Here is a 7,151-nt window from a genome sequence, read left to right on the forward strand (position 1 = left end):
GGTGGGGGGCTAATGAGCTATTTAGCAGCAAATCCTTTGAGTGACATATGGGTTTTGTTTTGTTGCTCTTTCTCTATATATGGAAAAATAAAGAAAGTGGAAATAAAATAACCAGAGAGAGAACAGTGTGCGGTTGCTTTCAACTTTTCAAAGGGTGAGAAAAGTACAGAGGGAAGTAGGGAGAGGGAGGAAGGAGGGGGTAGAAGGGTTAAACACTAAAGTGTATATGCTTCAATTTTGCTGACATGTTTTCCTTTTCCCCCTCCTTTACTTTGTTTTTCTTTGTTCTATTAATCAGTTTCCCAGTTCCCAGCTCAAAGGATATACATTCCTCTGAAACTGTATGCTTTTCTTTTCTGGCATTCATACCAGGTCAACATCTTTTTTTGGTGTTTATACAAGCTTAACTTCAATGCCCAGCTATCTGAGGCTAAGATTCCAAATGCCATCGCCAACAACTCTTGGAAGAGTTTAGGTGTAACCACCAACCGGTGAGCTTACAGAACCTTTCTCACCATCACCTTCTCAAATAGTGATATGCCTTGCGGAACAAGGCCATTTGCCTATTCCTCACTTACCTGCCCCGGATAAAGAATAGGATATTTTTTTTGGATTGATCATTGTAGAAGATCCCTTGCAATTTTTAATTTTCTCGGATGGTTTGGAAAATTATTATTTATTAGAACCTTCTAGGATCTGGGTTTTAGCGCTTGAAAGTGAGATTAATTGGAAAGATGAGATATAAGGATTCTTCGGTAGGGGATGAGTGCACCAGGTGGTGTCCATAGAGCAAAGCTCGTTTCGGAGAAGCCAGTGGAGACAGCTTTGCGGCTTTGAAGGGGCAAGGGGGGCTTCCAGGTCCGAGCTTCTTGGGCAATTCTTCCAGGCGGCCATGAAGGTTGACCAAAAAGCAAGATAACCAATAAATGCTTCAAATGGCTTAAGAATGTGAATCCGTAAAACACATGCATGTGGCCTCTGGGAATTGTTCATGCACACTTGATGGATGGACATGTGGACACCAGATCTTCCCATTCCTCCACCAACTAAACACTCGGCTCATCAATTGAATGAACATTTTTAAGATTTTATTTTTTAAATAAAATTTGAGTTACTAAACCATTAGGTATTAGATATTTCAAAAAATTTCTGCACGAGACAGAATGAGTGCTGGATGGATAGTATATTTTTTTTATAAAAAAAAATTAATTTATTTTTATCCACATAAATTCATTATCGAATCATTCATTTTTTATTTTGAGACCTATGCAAATAGATATATGATGAATTTTGGAGTATATTGATATCTACCAGTGGGTTATCCAATAATGAATTCATACTCTTTCCCCCCATAAGATATAATTCTAATGTTGAGTGGCCGAATATATTTTTATAATAAAATTATTTTTTTTTTTATTTCTCCCTTTATGGTCAATGAACTATGTGCAATTAATGCATAATTGCACAAACATGCGACTAGAGAGAGCATTGCAGAGAATGTAGCATGAAAAAATAAAAGCGAAGTTAATAGACTCGGCTATGTTGCAATTGAAGAGATGGGGTGGATGATGTGACTAATGGAAGCGGAAAGATTAGGGTAGCTTTTTTGTTTTTAAGACTATATTTGCCATCGAAAAGCATATGGGCTTCGGAGAGGTTGTTATAAGAATTGCATCAGATTTAGAAAATTTAAAAATTGCACAAAATATTTTTACAAATGAAGTCTTTTCATGATCGACATATGTTGGAGCTCGCCGCTCAATCTATGGTTGTGGGCTACTCCTTCAAACTTGAGGCCTTCCTCAAGTACTGAACAATCCTTTACTTGGGCACCTCTCAATAAGTTGATTAGAATTTGCCCTTCTTTTTTTTTTTGGCAAAGGATTAGAATTTGCTTTGATGGCTCAGTTCCTTAGGGTGATGAAGTGGCGAAAGCTGAAGTTGCTATTAAGTAGTTTAATCTATTCCTCTCAGTTGAGTGACCATGCCCATGGCAACGTTGAGACTACTTGGACGTATGTATTCTTATTTTTAATTGACTGTTTTGTAAATACATCTAGAAGGAATATTTTTATGGTGACTAATTGGATACGGCATTGGTAAAAGATATTTTAGCTCTCGCATTGATAAAGGACGTAGCGAAATATGATATTTAATGTGAAATGAAATTGATGAAGTACCGAGCTCTTGAACGTAGGTTGTGGCTGGGCCATCTGGCTGAGAGCATATATGTCAGGGTGTCACATAAAGTAAAGAAAAGAAGTCTTTCTATCTAAAACCAAACAATTTAGAAAAAAAAATAATCAACTCTCTTGCCCGGGAAGTGAAGTCAATTTTTTTTTTTTTTTAAAGAAATAGAAGGAGAACGCTTGGGAAGACTTCACTTAACATGGGGTGGGCCGTCAAAGTACAATTCGATTCCATCACAATGATGGAATAGGCCACCATCGGAAGGAAAAGAGGAAGCTGTTTCCTTCAATAACTTCTTTTACCTCCATCCATCCTTTAAAACATAAGAAATTGATAGGGTAATTCCAAACTTGTTATAAAAATGCAAATCAAAATCAAATCTAGCAGACACTAAATATATTTTAATTTCTGTACTTTTTTCTCCAACTAAATACCAAAAAAATCTTCTATCCTGCAAAATAAATATTCCTCATCTTGTCCTTTCAAAATTTACTCTACGATCGATGCAACCTAAAGGACCATAAATGTAATAGCTCCGGACCAAATAAATGATAGCTTTGATCAAGCTCGTCCATTAAATACTTAAGTAATTAAGCTCAACTTATGCTTGCCCACACCTTCAACATAATAAGCCAAGCCTGAGCAACTGAAATTAAGCTTGCTCGACTCAGCTCATCTGCAGCCTGCCCATATTTCTATCAGGAATATGACCATTTTCAAAAGTGTAGTTAGCACCATTTTGATAAGAGTTTTAAGAAATACAAGTTTTGAGAAACGCACAAACACTTCATATTTCGCTAAACAAATAAGATTATAGGACTAATTTTGGGGGACATTTAACACATCATTAGCTTATTTAATTAAAAGAGATGAACCCTTCGTGGATGTATACAAAAACACTGGGGATCTTTCTGGAGTGACCGTCAAGTATTTAGACTTCATTTAATGCGACTTTTCTAGAGCTCTTCATGGACATCTGAATTTCCAGGAAACTGATTCCATAAAGTAATGACTCTTCACTAACTCCACTAACATTATCCTCTTTCCACTAAGTAGACTTTGAGGACACTTACAAATATAGCTAGTTAATTATCTATATGACATGACATGACAAGATTAAACATGCTCGCAACCATATTGGCACAATAATTTCTTTTTTTTTTTAATGGATATTGGCACAATAATTTCAACACTCCTCATTTATGCTACCATGGAAAACCAAACCGAAGCTTCTCCTTAATTTTTAAATCCTTTGTCTTAGTCCGAAAACCAAAGATGACGGCAAATTATGTCACCGTCTCCACCCCCACGGGCTCCGTCTCCTTCAAGAATGGTGACGGTACCACCAGCTTCCACCAGGTCTTGCTCTACTCCTCTACCCTCCATCACCTCATACTTGCCTTCGTTGTCTCCCGAAATCTCTTCACCCTCTATGCCTTTACCTTCACTCCATCGATCCTCTTCCACCGTGTGCAGCCACAAGAACCTCTCCGTCGTCTTCGAAAATGTTTCCCTTAACTTCCATGAGATCGAGGCCTCCAAGTGATGACCCCACCAGATCAAGCATGAGCTTGGCGGCTACACACCCTCAACCTCGCCAAGCCCAACCTCCACCGGAGGTCAAGCTCTAGATGGTCATGATGTGGAGGGATCAGGAGATGCAGGTGCCCTTGAAGAGCTTGGAGGGGCTAGGTGGGCCATGAGTCTAGGCATCTCAAGCTTGGCGAGCCCAGGAAAGTTCCTTCACCTTGTACTTGCACCTGGTGGAGGTCTTCTCCATGAGAGGAGTCATGGCAATGGCAATGGTAAGGACTTCGAGGTTGAAATGGAGGAAAAGGTGGGACTTTCATAGAGAAAAAGTAGAGTGGAAGTAGGAGAGTATATAGAGGATTTTGGAGAGCATGGAAGAAAATGTGGTCAGCAATGATGTGCTAGAAATGTAGAGGACATGAGCTGGGAGAGGAGGAGGAGGAAAACAAGACAAGAGAAGCAGAAAAGTAGGGGAAGACAGAATAAGAAAAAAGAGCAGTGGAGAGAGGAGGCAGCAACAACAATGAAGGGGCGAGGTCTCAAAGCTAGAAAAAAAGACCCAGACTATCTCGGTGAAACTAAGTGATGGTCACCGGGGTGGGGATGATAGCCATGAGGGACATAGGTGGTGGAAGAGGGGGTGACGTGAGGCAGGCAGTAGATCAACAAGTGTGGAAGGAGTCATCAAAGTCCACGAAGACAGTTAAGAGATTTTTTTTTTTTTTCCTCTTTAATTAAACAAGGAGAATATATTGGAGATTTTAGCATATTTTAATGCTCACGTATACGTGATCATTACGTGAGATTTTCATGGAAATTCGATCAATGGAGATCGACATCAATATCACATTGGACCAATTTGCTAACTGAAAAGGATTCAATTATAAACTTTTATGTCTGAAATAATGGGAGTGCAACTCGGACAAAGTCGGGGAAGTCAGAAAGCAGTGCTTTCCTTATAATTAATTCATTTTTTAGCACAAGCAAGACTTGCATACATATTCTATCATGAAATGAGATAGACAAATGACTCCACAATCATGAGTATAACCCATGCAAGACAATTCACTTCAGACTTCATGGCATTTGTCTAAAACGAAGAGAAAAAAAAAAAAAAATTATAGATCACCTCATCGCAGTAAGTGGTCCCTCGAATAACACTTGCTGCCTTGCTTGTAGTTTCACTGTTAAGCTAGCAAGAGACTGTGGTAAATAAAGCATAGCATCTTTGGCTTGAGTCCCACTCTTTTAACCTCTCACCCCCGTGGGGTTGGACCACCCCGACAAGGTCAGCTGAACTCAGTACCGATCCTAAAGGTCCCAGGACCACAGACAGATAACCCCAATTCATCGGACATTTAGAAGCACCTACCTAATATCTAACTCCCCCACAGTGGTCCAAACCCACAACGTGCACTCCATCGACTCAACCGAATGGCGGTGGACAGCGATACCCAGTGCACCAACCATCCTCTAAGAAAATCCTCCATTGCTTAATAAGGATTAGTATGAACATTTGCACTAATATAAGATTGGAAGGTTCGACATCATGAAAGGCGCCGTCTAAGACTATAATAGTACTTTTTTTTTTTTTTGGTAGAAAGACTATAATAGTACTTGGTTGATCATTCGATGCTATCCGAAGCATAGCTGCAATGCCAGTATCAAAACAAAGAAATGGTTAAAATACCGAGCACACAACGTTAAATATAGGATGGAAGGTTCCAAACTTCTGAAAGGCATTTCCTTAGGATTTTATTAGTGTTCTTTTAATCATTGTACATGGTTTAGACGGAGTTATCATGACGCAAGTACATTATTCTATAGGATAATGGGAATAAGAGTATGGGACATGAAAGTTGTGGTCTCCTCTTGTTAGGTTTCGGTTAATGAATCAAGTATATATGCCATGGGAACTATTGAGGACCACAACGTGTGCCAGCTTCCACGTGAACGAGTAATTCAGTAGATGGACGAAAGAGTTTCCTTGTGGGTCTCCGGTTTGCTCCACTCATATACAGCAAGATGCCGGATGCACTTGGAAACTTCCCTAGCTACTGCGTCGTTGGCTCTTGGCCCCAATTATTTAATCCCCTCAGGGGCCACTGGAAGTTCACATTTAAGCCTGTGGGCCTTTGCGCAGTGATGCCCAGTTTTGAACGATTAACAGGTCTTCCTCTCCCCTTGACGTTCCAATAATTCAGTAGCATGCCATGAATAAGAGGTTGATGCTCCTTTTTCTCTACTATAAAGGTTCTTCACTGATAAAGTTCTATCGAAGTCCTAATCCTTTGGTCTATTTAGAACTAGGATAGGTTTCTATGAGACCAGGAAATGTTATATCAAGTGATTATCATGGTTCATGATCATTTCCAAGAAATCACTGGTATGCTTGGGCAGCCATCCAATGTGATATGATCGTTTCTAAGAAATCACTTGTATGGTTGGCCATCACCGGCCGCCACTCAATATGATGTGATATGGTATAATATGATATGATATGACATAATTAATATAGTACAACATAATATTTAATGTAACATAATATAATCTAACACAATTAGTTAAAATATATGCTCACGTATGTGCATTATCATTTGTATTACACCTTTCATATTTTTTAGGACATTACAAAAAACATGAAGTGCCTACACTGAAGTTTTCCATTGTTGACTTGACGATCAAATTATCAAATATAAATAATCCATGCTAATATATTTATATGCATACATTATTCAGTATATCATATGATAGTTATGCCATATGTCATTTAGACTTCTGGCCTAGAATTGGAATAATATTCACAAATTTTCTTGAACTAAATTAGGTTAGATGTGATCGCGCATGTGGGTCATTGCCAGATGGCAACTCTAAATTATCATGAACTTAATAAAAATAGCCTTCCCCATGATGAGCAGAGGCCTGATAAATATAACCTATTAAACTTTGGCAATTAAAAAATTAGTAATCCACTTGATGATGTGTTTCCTTTCAAATTGTTACAGGGATAAAGGGCCGTGTACCTGCCTAGCAATCACCTCCTGTAAGCAAAAGAGTAGTTTTGAGACTCATTTCAACTCTTGAGACTTGCTTCCCTATTTTTAGTTTTGTTTAGCATTTTCATCTAAGGATTTAAAAGGGTTGCTATTTTGGGGATATTGTCGTTAGTACAACATTGGACATATATAGCTTTAACTATGGCATTCTATCACAATAAAAAGCAGAGAAAGAAAAAACATTCTTCGATGATACATAAAGTGGCAGAAGATTTATGTATATACTAATAAAATCCTCTTTGCCATCCATATATATTTCATAGATGCTTTCAAATTATTAGGCTCCATCGATCATGTACCAATTTTCCGAACCTATCGTGAAGGCAAATGAATTACCGATTGGATGGAGGATATGCATATTAGTAGTTTGAGAGC

The sequence above is a fragment of the Elaeis guineensis genome, chromosome 7 (genome assembly GCF_000442705.2).
Source record: "Elaeis guineensis isolate ETL-2024a chromosome 7, EG11, whole genome shotgun sequence".
In the NCBI taxonomy this organism is placed as follows: domain Eukaryota; kingdom Viridiplantae; phylum Streptophyta; class Magnoliopsida; order Arecales; family Arecaceae; genus Elaeis; species Elaeis guineensis.